This window comes from Heliangelus exortis, chromosome 5 (genome assembly GCF_036169615.1).
Source record: "Heliangelus exortis chromosome 5, bHelExo1.hap1, whole genome shotgun sequence".
Taxonomy (NCBI): Eukaryota; Metazoa; Chordata; class Aves; order Apodiformes; family Trochilidae; genus Heliangelus; species Heliangelus exortis.
Window position 1 is genome coordinate 2,649,263 of NC_092426.1, and position 14,048 is coordinate 2,663,310.

Sequence of the window (14,048 nt, forward strand, 5' to 3'; positions counted from 1 at the left end):
CTGTAAATACAGCAGTACTGGGGGAGCAGGAAATGGGGGGATGTGCCTCCCCAGGGACATTGTCCTGATATCCTTCTGGTTTTGACCTCAATTTTCCCTCTTCTCAGTCCCATTTGGCTTGAATCCCACCCCACCCCTCCCCTTTTTATTTTCACCCTTGCTGACATCCCAGGCTGAGTGAGAGGAGGGGAAATGAAGAGGGAGATTTGGGCTTCCAGAGAAATATCCTAACACCATCACCACATCCCCAGGCTCAAAACCAAACCCCCCCTCTCTGCTCCACCAGGATCCCCCCCCCAAGATCCCTGGATCAGGGGATGCCTGGGGGTGGTTCTGCATTGCTGATATTCCTGCTGGACACTCCATGGCTCATCCTGCTCCTGGGAATTGCTGGGGCTGATGTGTGTGTCCCCCTGGCACTGACCCTGGGTAACCCTCCTGGGAAGTTGTTTCTTTCCCTGGGATCAGCCAGGGATGCTTGGAGCCATCCAGAGCTGTCCTGGGCCCAGTTTTCCCAGTTTGCTGGCTCTTCAGCTGGGCTGGATGGAGTTTTGGGCCCAGTTTTCCCAGTTTGCTGGCTCTTCAACTGGGCTGGATGGAGTTTTGGGCCCAGTTTTCCCAGTTTGCTGGCTCTTCAACTGGGCTGGATGGAGTTTTGGGCCCACTTTTCCCAGTTTGCTGGCTCTTCAGCTGGCCTGGATGGAGTTTTGGGCCCAGTTTTCCCAGTTTGCTGGCTCTTCAACTGGGCTGGATGGAGTTTGGGTTCTCCTGGGGGGGGACCTCACCTACAACCAGAAAAATGGCAAAGTGGGGCAGCATCAGGGTAATAACCCAGAGCAGGGGCCTCGATGTGTGCCTGGGTATTTAATCATAAACCAAAATAAAGCAGAGGATTGATTAGGTCTCCATGAAGTGGGTATTTCTGGCCCCAAATCAGATCAAATTCTCCTAAAAAAAAGCCAAAAAAATGTCAGAGGAAGCATTTGCTCCCCAGAATGCATCTCAGGTCCCTCCCCTCTGGTTGCTTCAATGCTGGGGGGGGGGGGGATCTGATTTAAATTAGAGAAGAGCAGCTTTAGGTTGGATGTGAGGAACAAGTTGTGTCCCATGAGGGCAGTGGCACAATGGCCCAGGGTGCCCAGGGAGGGGGTTGAGGTCTCATCCCTGGAGATATTCAAGGTGAGGCTTGAGGAGGCTCTGAGCAACCTGATCTGGGTGAGGGTGTCCCTGATACTGCAGGGGGGTTGGGCTGGGGGACCTGCAGAGGGCCCTGACAACCCCAATTATTCCATGTGTCCATCCCATCCTGGATGTGGAGGGAAGGAAAAGCTTCCTAGGAAATCCCCCAGGCAATGCAAGCACTGGAGCAAGGTCCAGCTCCTCTCTGGGGTTCACAGCAAGGCTCTGCCTGTTGTGGCTCCTCCTGGGAGTTTCATAGAATCATAGAATCATAGAATCATAGAATCCTAGGGGTTGGAAGGGACCTGGAAAGATCATCTAGTCCAACCCCCCCTGCCAGAGCAGGGCCCCCTAGAGTACATCCCCTAGGAACGTGTCCAGGTGGGTTTTGAATGTCTCCAGTGAAGGAGACTCCACAACCCCCCTGGGCAGCCTGTTCCAGGGCTCCGTCACCCTTACAGTAAAAAAATTCTTTCTGATATTCAACTTGAACCTCCTATGCTCCAATTTACACCCATTACCCCTTGTCCTATCACTGGTCACCACTGAGAAAAGCCTAACTCCATCTCCCTGACACTCACCCCTTACATATTTGAAAACATTGATGAGGTCACCCCTCAGTCTCCTTTTCTCCAAACTAAAGAGCCCCAGCTCCCTCAGCCTTTCCTCATAAGGGAGATGTTCCACTCCCTTAATCATCTCAGTAGCTCTGTGCTGGACTCTTTCAAGCACTTCCCTGTCCTTCTTGAACTGAGGGGCCCAGAACTGGACACAATACTCCAGGTGTGGCCTCACCAATGCAGAATAGAGGGGGAGGAGAACCTCTCTTGACCTACTAACCACCCCCTTTCTAATGCACCCCAGGATGCCATTGGCCTTCTTGGCCACAAGGGCACATTGCTGGCTCATGGGCATCTTCTTGTCTACCAGGACCCCCAGGTCTCTTTCACCTCCACTGCTCTCCAGCAGCTCAGCCCCCAACCTATACTGGGACATCGTGTTGTTCTTCCCCAAATGCAAAACTCTACACTTCCCCTTGTTGAATTTCATCTTGTTCCTCCCTGCCCAACTCTCCAGCCTGTCTAAGTCATAAGTTTCTTTATTTATTTTCTTCCCCTTATGGGCTGAGAAACCACCCGGAGCTCCAGCACAACTCAGTCACAGTAGCTGGGATTTGTTTTCCTATTTGGTCCAGGGGAAGAATTTCCAAAGCTCAGCTGCAGGCAGAGCAGGGGCCCCGAGGCCATGCCAGGCTCTGTGACATCCCTGTCCCCAAATGCACCCCTCCAGGCTCCCCAGAGCCAGGACCTGCTGGCCTGGGGTGGATTTTCTCAGTAGAACCCACCTTGAAAATTCTCTGGGTGGATTTCCTAGCAGGACATCCCGAAAATCATCCCGGGCATGAGTCAGGATTTGCAAATGATCCCTCAGGCCCCTGGGAAAAGGAGCGGGATGGATTTAGTTGTAACTCTGTTGCTGTGTTTATAATTTTTATCCCATTAGGGGAACTCAGCAGGAGATAAGAGAACTCAGAAGTTTGTGGGACCATCCCTGGCAGTAACAATGAGGGTATTGAAAGGCTGGGATGGAAGATACTGGGCTGGTGATAATGCAGGCTTGCAGGGAACAGCTGCTGTTTCTCCTCCTCTTCGTATAAATACATCTCGTGCGACAAAAATCTGTATATTTTATGAGCACAGAATTTCCAGCCATAACCACAACACCTCTTTTTTTTTTGTTTTTTTTTGGTGAGATACACCCTAGCGATGCCATTAGCTCAGTTAACCCTCATCCAAAACAAAAACACACACAAAAAGGAAAAGAAAAAAAAAAAAAAGTTCCATTTATTACATTTTTCCATCTGCGTTTCCGCTTCTTCTGACCAAGGCTCATTCCGGAATTGTGAAAGAGGAATGTCACCAGAGGCTTGGGGCTTGGGGTTTGTTTTTTTTTTTCCACAAAGAGGAGAGGCAGACCGGACACTGGCTCATGTCCATCTTTCCAATCTCCCCCCAGCTCGGGGCCGGGGGGGTCACAGAGTGTGTGGATATTCCTGGAGAATCTTTCCCGGAGCGCCGGAGCGAGCCGTGGCATTTCTCCGGGGCTGGGTAACAGCAGGAGCATCCGTGCCATCCCCGGACGTGTTTATAGATCTCCTTGCTGGTATTCAAGAGCTCTTCCCACTGCTTTATTTAGCCTCTGAGGCAAGGCAGGAGCTGGGATGCCAGGTTTGTGGATTGCACCAGGCTGGAAGGCTGAGAGCCATGGGGTGGGATGGACACGGCCTCCTCCGCCATGCAGAGGGAAATGGGGATGAGTCCTGTTTGCTCCCTCCCCTAAAATCATAGAAAAGAGGGATCAGGGAATTGTTTTGGATAGGAAAGAGCTTTAAGGTCATCAGGTCCAACCCTCACCCCAGCAGTGCCCAGGCCACCCCTGCCCCATGTCCCTCATCCCCACATCCCCAGGGCTCTGAAACCCCTCCAGGGATGATGGGGACTCCAGCCCTGCCCTGGGCAGCCTGGGCCAGGCCCTGACAACCCTTTCCAGGGAGAAATTCTTCCCCAGCTCCAACCTAAACCTCCCCTGGCACAACTTGAGGCTCTTTCCTCTTCTCCCATCCCTTGTTCCTTGGGAGAAAAGGCCAACACCAACAATTCCAAATGTAGATTTAAGTTGGACATGGGGAAGAAATAGTTTGTTGTGAGGGTGCTGAGCCCCTGTGCCAGGTTTCCCAGAGAAGCTGTGGCTGCCCCATCCCTGGCAGTGTCTCAGCCCAGGTTGGATGGGGCTTGGAGCAACCTGGGCTGGTGGGAGGTGTCCCTGGCCATGGCAGGGGGTGGGGATGGAGGAGCTTTAAGGTCCCTCCCAACCCAAACCAGTCTGGGATTCTCAATTTCAGGAGCTGAATTAAATGAATCAAATGTGCCTCATGCTTGGTCCCTACCTGGCCATTCCCCCATGTTATCTGCTGGAATGGTGTTTCCAGAGTGAGTTTTGGGGGAAAAAACTCATCCCTTTCTATCTGGGATGGTGATCCCTGCTCAGCCAGGGTGCTGCCCATGCCCTGCCCTGCAGTGGCATTGGGCACAAGTGGCTTCATGGGGACTCAACACAAGATGAACAGGACTGAGCTGCCGGATGGGAACACTTCCCAAATTTCCCATGGCATGGAGAGGAGCCGAGGGTTTTCCAGCCCTAGCTCTGCTGAAAGCCTGGCTGGTTTTTTTCCACGAGGAGACTGGATCCCTGCTGCCAGTACCACACGCTTGCATCATGTAATTACCCAGCAGGATCTGTTGAGCTGCAAACAGATTTCAGAGAGGAGCATCAGGGTGCTCACAGCAGAGCTGCTCTTTATTTAGGTCTGGGAACGAGTGGTTGTTTTCTCCCAGAGCCTTGTAGAGACTGCGGGGGCAGAGCCAGCCTCCCAGGTCATCCCAAAAAATGCCTATAGGCACTTAAAAGTGAGGAATAAATAACTCCTCCCCAAACAATCTCACCATATGGCACTTCTGAGGAAGGAGCGACGTGGAGATGCTTTGCTGCTAATTTATGGTGGTGGTGGTGCTGCTATTCCCATCCCAGGTCACCCATGGAGAGGGACCTGTGTGTGCATTAGCCCCTGGGACGTGCTGTCCATCACAGGAACCAGCTCAACTCATCCAGAGGAAGCTTTAATGGCAGCAAAATTGGGCCCTAATTTTGCTCCTGTCTCCTACGAGCTGGCTTAATGCACGGGTGGTACAGCCTGGGCTGGGGGCACTGGGGTCCCCTCTCTCCAGGGATGTTTGGGTCACCTTGGGGCACGTGTGAGATGCCCAGGCCACCCCAGAAGGATGCTCAGGATGTGTTCAGGTGGGTTATATTCCTTAGGGAGGTTTGAGACCTCTCCTGGGAAATGCTCAGGTCCCCCCGGGACTGTGTGCCCTTTCAAGAGGATGCTCAGGTCCCTTCCAGAGCTGGTTCGGACCCCCAGGACCAGGTTTGGGGCGGGATGACCTCCCCTGGGGACGCTCAGGTCCCTTTCAGACCAGGCTCGCGTTCCCAAAAGGGACCACGGGGCCCCTGGAACCGTGCTGAGGAGGGGTTGCTCTGGGGGATGCTCAGGTCTCTTCTCGAACCGGTTCCTTCTCCCCCAAGGGAACACGGGACCCCCAGGACCGGGCCGAGGGGGTGGCAGAACCGACTTCCCGCGCCTCCTCCGGGGCCGCTGCTCGGGTCCCCTCGCCGGGGCTGCCGGGGTTGCGCCCGGATCCCTCGGGTGCCTCCCGCGTCCCGTCCCGGGGGCTGTCCCGGGGTCCCGGCTCCGGCGGGAGGCGGTGCCGGTGCCGCTCGGGGCGGTGCGGCCGGGGAAGGGGCGGGGGCGGCGGGCAGGGCTGGGCTGGGCTGGGCTCCGCTGGGCTCGGCACGGCTCGGTTCGGCACGGCGGGGCTCGGTTAGGCTCGGAAGGGTTCGGTTCGGTTCGGCAGGCACCACGGTCCCCGGAGCCGCAGGTAGGTGCCCTCTCAGCCCGCCTAAGCCCGGTTCGGTTTATCCCGGCCCGGCGCAGCCTCCCCCCCGGTGCTGCCGAGGGTGGGCCCGGTGTGGGGTTTCGTTTGGACCGGGGCTGCTCCTTCTCCGGGGCGTCTGTGGGGCCGGGGCAGCTGCTTGTTGCGCTTTTTTAAAAAATTATTTTTGGTGGGGATAGAGGGGGGCCGAGCCGAGTTGGTTGGTGGCCGAGAAGTGCGAGCGGCTCCGGCTGCAGGAATGCGAGTCATTTCCTCTGCCCGCCCGCCCGGCGGGGGCTGGGGGCGAGCAGAGCCCGGGCCGGACCCCCACACCCCCTTCCCGGCTCCCCCGACACCGGCTCTGGGGTCACAGCAGCCCTCGGGACCCTTCGTCTGCGGCACCCCCCGCCCACGGGTCACGCTCGCCCACGGTTCTCCTCGCCCCCTGGGCTCTTTGCTTGTGGGTCACACTCGCCCACGGGTCCCCTCGCCCTCTGGACTCTTTGCTCGTGGGTCACACTCGCCCACGGGGCTCCTTGCTTGTGGGTCACAGTCTCTCACGGGTCCCGTCGCCCGCTGTACCCCTTTCCTGTGGGTCACAGTCACCCACGGGGCTCCTTGCTTGTAGGTCACACTTGCCCACGACCTCTTTTGCCTGTGGGTCATACTCACCCGTGGGTCCTGTGTCCATGGGACTCCTTGCTTGTGGGTCACAAGCCCATGGGTTCACTCCCCACTTGGTCACACTCACCCCAGAGTCACACTGACCCACAAATCCCCCCCACCCTTGGGAGTCCTCACTTGAGAGTCACACTTGCCCACGGGTCCCCTTGCCCACGGGTCCCCTTGCCCACTGGGACTCCTTGCTTGTGGGTCACCCTTGGCTGTGGGTCCCCTTGCTCGTGGGTTACACTCACCTGTGTGTCACGCTCACCCACGGGTCTCACTCACAGGTCCCCTCACCCACGGATCATACTCACCCGTGGGTCACCCAGCCCACGGGTCCCCTCATTTCTGGGTAACACTCACCCATGGGGTCTCCATCACTCTCAGATCCCCCCAGCCCTGGGTCACTCTCACCCAAAGGACCCTTCAACCCACGCTCACTCTTGCCCAGGCAGCCCCCTCCCCATGGGGCTCATGGGTCACCCTACCCCTGGAGCCCATCACCTGTGGATCCCCTCACCCAAGGGTCCCCTTGTCCATGAGATCTTTTTTTTTTTTGGGGTTGTGTTTGCCCACGGGTGACCCCTGTGGCTCCTGTCACCTCTTGGTCCCCTCACCCATGGATCCTGGCCCTGGGTCACAGCCCCCCACCTGGGCCTCCCATGGCCAGCTCTGAGGGTCCCATGACTTGGGGACTGGTGTCTGGTGGTGCCACTGGTGGTCTTTTCCGTGAATCCCCCTGGGAATGGCAGGTTCTGGAAGTGGTGAGGATAAACCCAGGCAGAACTTCAGTTGGACTTGAACTGAGATTGTGCCCTCGGGGCAGCAAGGAGATGGGTGCTGAAGTGCCCCAGGATGGAGCTGAGCTATCCCAGGGCCACACTTGGTGTTCCCATATCCTTTGGCCATGCCGACCCTCATCCCCCCTCACAACCTTTCCTGTTGTCTCCAGTCCTGAATTCCCTTTTTTTTTCCCTGCCCACGGCCGCTGCCTTCCTGCTCACGAGGATGTTTTTTCCCCCTGAGCCCATTTCTGCTTTTCCAGGGATGCTTCAGTGCTGATGGATCTCAGCTTGGCTGCTTCCCGGCCAGCTTTGGGTCCATGTTTTTTTTTTCCATGGGGTTTGCTCACCCTCTTGGCTAGAGCAGGGATTAATTTGAGTTTTCATGCTAGGAAAATGATGCTGGTTTATTTCAAACTCCCAGTCCTGAAGGCGTGTTGGGGTTCAGTTGGTAGGGACTGGATGACTGGATTTCTTTATTTTTTTTTTTTTTTTGGAAAACTGGGTTTATTCAGGGCTCTTTAAACCCTGGAGTCTGTAAGCAATTACTCCATTACATGAAAGTCAGGACGCTGAAAAAAAAAAAAAAAAAAAAAAAAGGATTAATTCAGACCAGATGTAAAAATAAATGCGAATTTCAAATTAAGATGATGTCAGCTCCCTCCTGCTAAAAAAAAAATAATCAAATAAAATAAAAAGCAGCCTTTGGACTCCAGATGGAGCACACAAATGATGGCAGTGGGGAAAATATCCGCCTGCTTGGTGATTGACTTTGCTGCTTTCTTTTCTGCCTTCTCTGAAAAGCGGGTTTGGGCTATTTTTCAGTCCCCCAAAATAGAAAAAAACCCAAACAACAACAACAACAAAAAGCTCTTCCCCGTTGCTGCTGGGGCAGGGAAGTTCATGGAGGCACTGGCGTGGCTGAGGAGCAATCCCAGCTGGAGAGCTGGGGGAAGGTGAATCCCACCCCAACCCGCTCCAGGATTTAAAAAATAAGTTTCTTGGTTTGGCTGCATTTTGCTGGATCTGGCTTTGGGTAATCCAGACCCTTTCTGGGTGTTTTGGCATAAAATGGAGTTGGTTTTCCATCTGCATCCTTAGGTTTTTTCCCCTCCCCGTGTGCACCGGGCAGGCGCTGGGCATTCCCTGGAGAGGGGACGAGTTTGGGAGCTGATCCCAAGCACAGGAGGATTCCTGGGAGGGAGATGTTGGGGATGAGGCTCCCCAAAAGTGCTTTCTCCCTGGAAATTCCCTATTATTTAATAGGGATGTAGGTGATTTGGAAGCTCAGGGCTGTGTTCAGGGGATGCAGGATGGTGCCACCAGCCCTTACAGCTGCTTTGTGGTCCAGATCCCTTAGCCAAGGCCCAGGGACAAATCCCAAAGGATTTAGGGATAATGCTGGCAGCGTGGGCTGCAGCCTGCCCACGGAACAGGGGGAGCAAAGGCTCCACTTTGTATCCCTTTGTGTCCTTTGGAGTGGTGCCCATGGGAGCACTGGGAGGTTTGGGCTTGTTGCTGGTGGTGCTGGGGGAATGGTTCAGAAATTCCCCCTGGGAATGCAGGGGGAGAGGAGTCAGATGGAAGAGCTGGGGTCTCCTGAGCATGATCCCCCTATCCATCCTCCAACCCAGTCCTGATGCAGCTGGCTGCTCTTTGCAGATCCTGCTCTAATCCTGAAGGCTCCAGGCAAAGTTTTCCGGAAGGAAATGAAATGGAAGGAGCCGGTTGAATAGCAGGAGGGGGAAGAGGAAGAGCAGGCGCCGTTCCCTCCCTCCCTGGAACCCGTGCCAGTGAAATCCACAGCTCTTTGCATCCTTGCTGGAGCCCGGGGAGCTTTATTTATTTTTTTAGTGGGTCAAAGTAAGGGGATGAAGAGACCTGGGCTGGGAGGATAATGCTGGCACAGGGTGCAGGTGGCTGGAAAATCAGTGCTTCCAGGCCAGGTTTGGCTCCATGCAGAGCAGAAGGATGGATGGGGGGAGAGGATTCTTGAGCTGCCATGGCTCAGCCCGTGTTTCCCCATGCCCTGATGTGACATCCCCGTGGGGCTTGTCCCCAGTGCTGGCAAGGACTGCAGCTGTGCCACAAGTGGGAGGTGACCAAGGGGCCGTTGTCCCATTTTAGCCTTTCGTGGCCATCCCTGGGTGTCTCCAGCTCTGCCCGTGGGTTCCATCGCAGCAGCCAAAGGGGAGGAAGAGGAGAAGGAAGGGGATGACTGAAGAGGTGGAGATAGGATGGAGGGAACCTTCCTTGCAGAGGTTTTTTGGATGCCTCCAGAGCTGGGGGGCATCGGCTGGGGCTGGTGGGGCTGGTGGGGTTGGCCCCTGGCTGTCCAGGCTGAGTTTCCAGCATCCAAATAGCTTTTGTGGTGGATGAAGTAATGTAATATTTATAACCGAGTCCTTTTTCCCAGTGAAGGTCTCTTTCATCTGCCTCTCTTCATTAGGAGGAAACTGTTGAGTTCATGAAGAATTGGAGACGATTTTAATTACGGGGCAACCGCAGGCAGGAATTAATCTCATTTTGGGGGGGTTGGTAGAGGCTGCGTGAAGCGACGGCCTTCAGACTTGTAATAACAGCTCACACATACCTGGCGCCCTGTGATGTGGGGTGAAACTGACTCTAAACTCTTCAAAAACAAGAAATTCCTGCCCCGTGAATTCATCTTCCCCCGTCTCGCACCGCGCTCCGGGCAGCCTCCGGCTGCGGGGTGGCCCTTGCCTACGTGGGGATGGATCCCGTGCTGAATCCCTTCCCTCAGCTCAGGAGGGCTGGAACGAAAGCCTGGTGGTGGGTTTGGTGGCTGGCAGGGCAGGATTTAGGAGAAAATGGATGTTTTGGTAAAGGGGAGAGGGTATTGGAGGGATGGAGAAAAGGGAGTGGATGTGTTTGGGGGCTGGGTTGAGCTGGTGGCTCAACTGGGATGGTCTGGTGAGGACCATGGGGGTACAAACCTGACCCAAACCTTTGGATGTGGAGGTGAGGATGCTTCTTGAAATGAGTTTTTTGTAAATGGGGAGGGAAGAATGGCTGCACGTGCAGAGCAGCCTCACGTGGTGTGCACAGAACCTGAGTGCTTGCTGCTTGGGAAGCAAAGTCCACCTCAGCTGGCAAGTTCAAGTGATGTTCAGTTGCCAAGTTCAAGAGATGTTCAGTCCCTCAGCCCAAGTGATGTTTGGTCCCCAGGTTCAAAGGATTTTAAATCCCCCACCCTGGAACTGGAAATTTCTCTTCCCTAGAAGAGTCTCTGCTCCACCACCTCCATCTTACTGGGGCCCTGGGCCACCTCTGTAACCCCTGGGCTGGGTAAATCCCCACCAAGTGGCCCTGGCTGCTTGTCCCAGGGGACAGGTTTATTGCAGGATGTTCTCTTTACAGCCCAGCTTTGCCACGGGGTTTATCCCATGGCAGGGAGATGGGATTCCAGCAGCCTGGGCTGCAAACTTGGTGGAGCGAGGAATTTTCTCCACATCGCCCCGGTATGAGGTGCTCACTGTACATTTTTAGGGAGTTTTCATGCTCTTTTCCCTATAGCAGAGACAGTTGGCTGGAAGACCTGGCTATCCCAGCACTGTGGAGGCTGCTCCGTGCCCGGCTCCTCATTCCCAGTCTTTTTTCCAGCTGGCTTTGCTTTCCGGGTGGAAAACCCCTTCCAAACTGGCCCCGGGGTTGAGGTTCCCTCTCCTGAGCCGTGTCCCCAGCACGGAGTCTCCAGGCAATCTGGGCTCTTCCTGACTCAGAGCCAGCCACGCTGATCCCTGATGGCAATGCAGGAGGGATCTGAGGAGGGCAGCAGCGTGGGGCAGGGGAATCAAAGCTGGAATTGTAGGGATGAGCAGCAGATGCTGGGAAAGAATCTGCTGGTGCCTGGCGGGAGCTGCTGGAGGAACATCCCCCTGGAAAGGGCTTTTTGTGCCCCAGGCCCAGCTGGCAGGGAGCTGGCAGAGAATCCCAGGCTGGTTTGGGTTGGGAGGGAGCTTAAAGCTCCTCCATTGCCACCCCCTGCCATGGTCAGGGACACCTCCCACCAGCCCAGGTTGCTCCAAGCCCCATCCAACCTGGGCTGAGACACTGCCAGGGATGGGGCAGCCACAGCTTCTCTGGGAAACCTGGCACAGGGGCTCAGCACCCTCACAACAAACTATTTCTCCCTCACATCTCATCTCTCTTCCATCTGGAAACCCTTCCCCCTGATCCCATCCCTCCCTGCCCTTGTCCCCAGTCCCTCCCCAGCTTTCCTGGAGCCCCTTCAGGCACTGGAAGGTGCTCTAAGGTCTCCCCATTGCAGCTTCTCTTCTCCAGCCTCAACACCCCCAACTCTCTCAGCCTGGCTCCAGAGCAGAGCTGCTCCAGCCCTCCCAGCAGCTCCAGGGCCTCCTCTGGACTCACTCCAACACCTCCACGTCCTTTTTTACTGGTTTGTGCCCGTGGCTGTCTCCAGGAACCAGCTGCAGCTCCAGCAGTCAGCACATAGCCCCGTGCTCCCCTCGGGAGATGTTTGGGTGGGATCGGGGTGCAGAGGGTGCAGGAGGGGCCCCGGGCCATGGTTGCTCTGCAGGGACGCGGTGTCCTCCCTGCCCCAGCCCCAGCCCCAGCCCCAGCCCCAGCCCCAGCCCCAGCCCCAGCCCCAGCCCCAGCCCCAGCCCCAGCCCCTGCGAGTCGCTTCACGCCCAGCCCTGGGTTGGGGCACGGGAGCTGCCGGCACCTGGCCCGGTCCCGGCCCTTTGCCAAATCCCTTCTGCCCCAGTTTTTCACCGCGGGGATTTTTAATGAACCTTGAAACCCGGCCCTGCGCTGGGCTGTTTGGGAGCTGTCACGTCGGGGCAGGGCTGTGATGTAGAGGTGTAACGTGTGACTGTGATGTAGAGGTGTAACGTGTGACTGTGATGTACAGCTGTACTGTATGACTGTGATGTACAGGTGTAACGTGTGACTGTGATGTACAGCTGGAATGTGTGACTGTGATGTACAGGTGTACTGTGTGACTGTGATGCACAGCTGTACTGTGTGACTGTGATGTACAGGTGGAATGTGTGACTGTGATGCACAGCTGTACTGTGTGACTCTGATGTACAGGTGTACTGTGTGACTGTGATGTACAGCTGGAATGTGTGACTGTGATGTACAGGTGTAATGTGTGACTGATGCACAGCTGGAATGTGTGACTGTGATGTACAGGTGTACTGTGTGACTGTGATGTACAGCTGTAATGTGTGACTGATGCACAGCTGGAATGTGTGACTGTGATGTACACCTGCACTGTGTGACTGTGATTCACACGTGCAAAGCACAGCCACAGTGCATGGCCACAATGCACCAGTGCAGTGCAAACAGGCACAGCTGCACATGGAGGGAGTGTGTGGCATGGTGCACAGGGGCAGTGCAGTGTGCCTGATGCAGTGCACAGCTGTAGTGCACAGCTGCAATGCATACCTATGGTGCATGGATGCAAGGCACAGCTGTGTTGCACAGATGCTGTGCACAGCCATGTTGCACAGGTGCAATGCACAGCTGTGGTGCAAAGATGCAGTGCACAGCTATGATGCATGGATGCGATGCACAGATGTGTTGCACAGATGCAGTGCACAACTGTGATGCACAGATTAAATGTATGGCCATGTTGCACAGATGCAATGCACAGCTGTGATGCATGGATGCAATGTATAGCCATGATGCACGGATGCAGTGCACAGGTGTGATGTATGGATGCAATACAGACCTATGGTGCATGGATGCAAGGCACAGCTGTGTTGCACAGATGCAATGGTGCAGTGCACAGCTGTGATGCACGGATGCAATGTATAGCCATGTTGCACAGATGCAGTGCACAGCTGTGATGCACGGATACAATGTATAGCCATGTTGCACAGATGCAGTGCACAGCTGTGATGCACGGATGCAATGCATGGCCATGTTGCACAGATGCAGTGCACAGCTGTGATGCACAGATTCAATGTATGGCCATGTTGCACAGATGCAGTGCACAGCTGTGATGCACGGATGCAATGCATGGCCATGTTGCACAGATGCAGTGCACAGCTGTGATGCAGAGCACGGCCAAGGTGCAGAGCTGTGCTGCACAGCTGTGGTGCATGGGTACAGTTTTGGGCACCTCTGTAGAAGAGAGGTATCAAGATGATGGAGTGGGTGCAGAGGGAGGGGGTGAAGGGCCTGGGGAATAAATCTTCTGCAGAGCAATTGAAGGAGCTCTGGGAGTGTTCAGTGTGAGGAAGAGGAGGCTGAGGGGAGCCCTCATCACTCTGTACCTGGAAGGACATTGTGCAGAGGTTGGGGTTGGTCTCTTCTCACAGGCAGGGACACAACAAGAGGGAATGGCTGCAAGCTGACACAGGGGAGGGTCAGAGTGGAGTTTAGGAAAAAAAAAATTCAAAAAAAAAGTGATCAGACCCTGGAATAGGCTGCCCAGGGAGGTGGTTGGGTCACCATCCCTGGCTGTGTTTCTTTTAGATGTGGTGCTGGGGGTTATGGTTTAGGGGAGAACTTTGTGGAGTAGGGATGATGGTTGGACTCTGTGATCCCAAGGGTTTTTTCCAACCTGAAAGATTCTGTGATTCCATGACACAGTGCAAACCCGTGATGCACAGAGGCAATGCACAACCACAGGGCAGGGATGCACAGCCCTGCTGCATGGACCATGGTGCTGCAAATCCCAAGGGATGTGGTGAGAGACCATCCCTCACCTCTGCATTTCCTGGCTCCTGCAAAACCCCAGTAATTCCCTAACCCAGAGCCACCTCAGGGCACTTACTTTCCTGCTGTACAAATATGTGAGTTAAACTGTTTTGGAAGCCAGAGGCATTTTCATTTAGACCACAGCAAATATTTGGGCAAGAGGGAGACACTTCAGTGCCAGTGCCAGTGTAAATCTAGGTTAGGAAAATGGTGAACTGGTTGAGAGGTCGTTGCT

The 14,048-nt window shown here is 55.2% G+C and overlaps 1 protein-coding gene across 5 annotated transcripts in view; it reads left to right on the forward strand.

The window, feature by feature from the left end:
* FRMD6 (FERM domain containing 6) overlaps positions 1 to 14,048 on the forward strand; it is a 46,898-nt gene that overhangs the window by 16,915 nt on the left and 15,935 nt on the right. For 3 of the 5 annotated variants that reach the window (XM_071745165.1, XM_071745169.1, XM_071745168.1), the window contains exon 1: positions 5,558 to 5,675. The exons of the other annotated variants lie outside the window; for them this stretch is intronic. The gene's annotated coding sequence lies outside the window, so the exon portion shown is untranslated. Of the gene's footprint in view, positions 1 to 5,557; positions 5,676 to 14,048 lie in introns of those variants that run through there. 5 annotated transcript variants of the gene reach the window in all.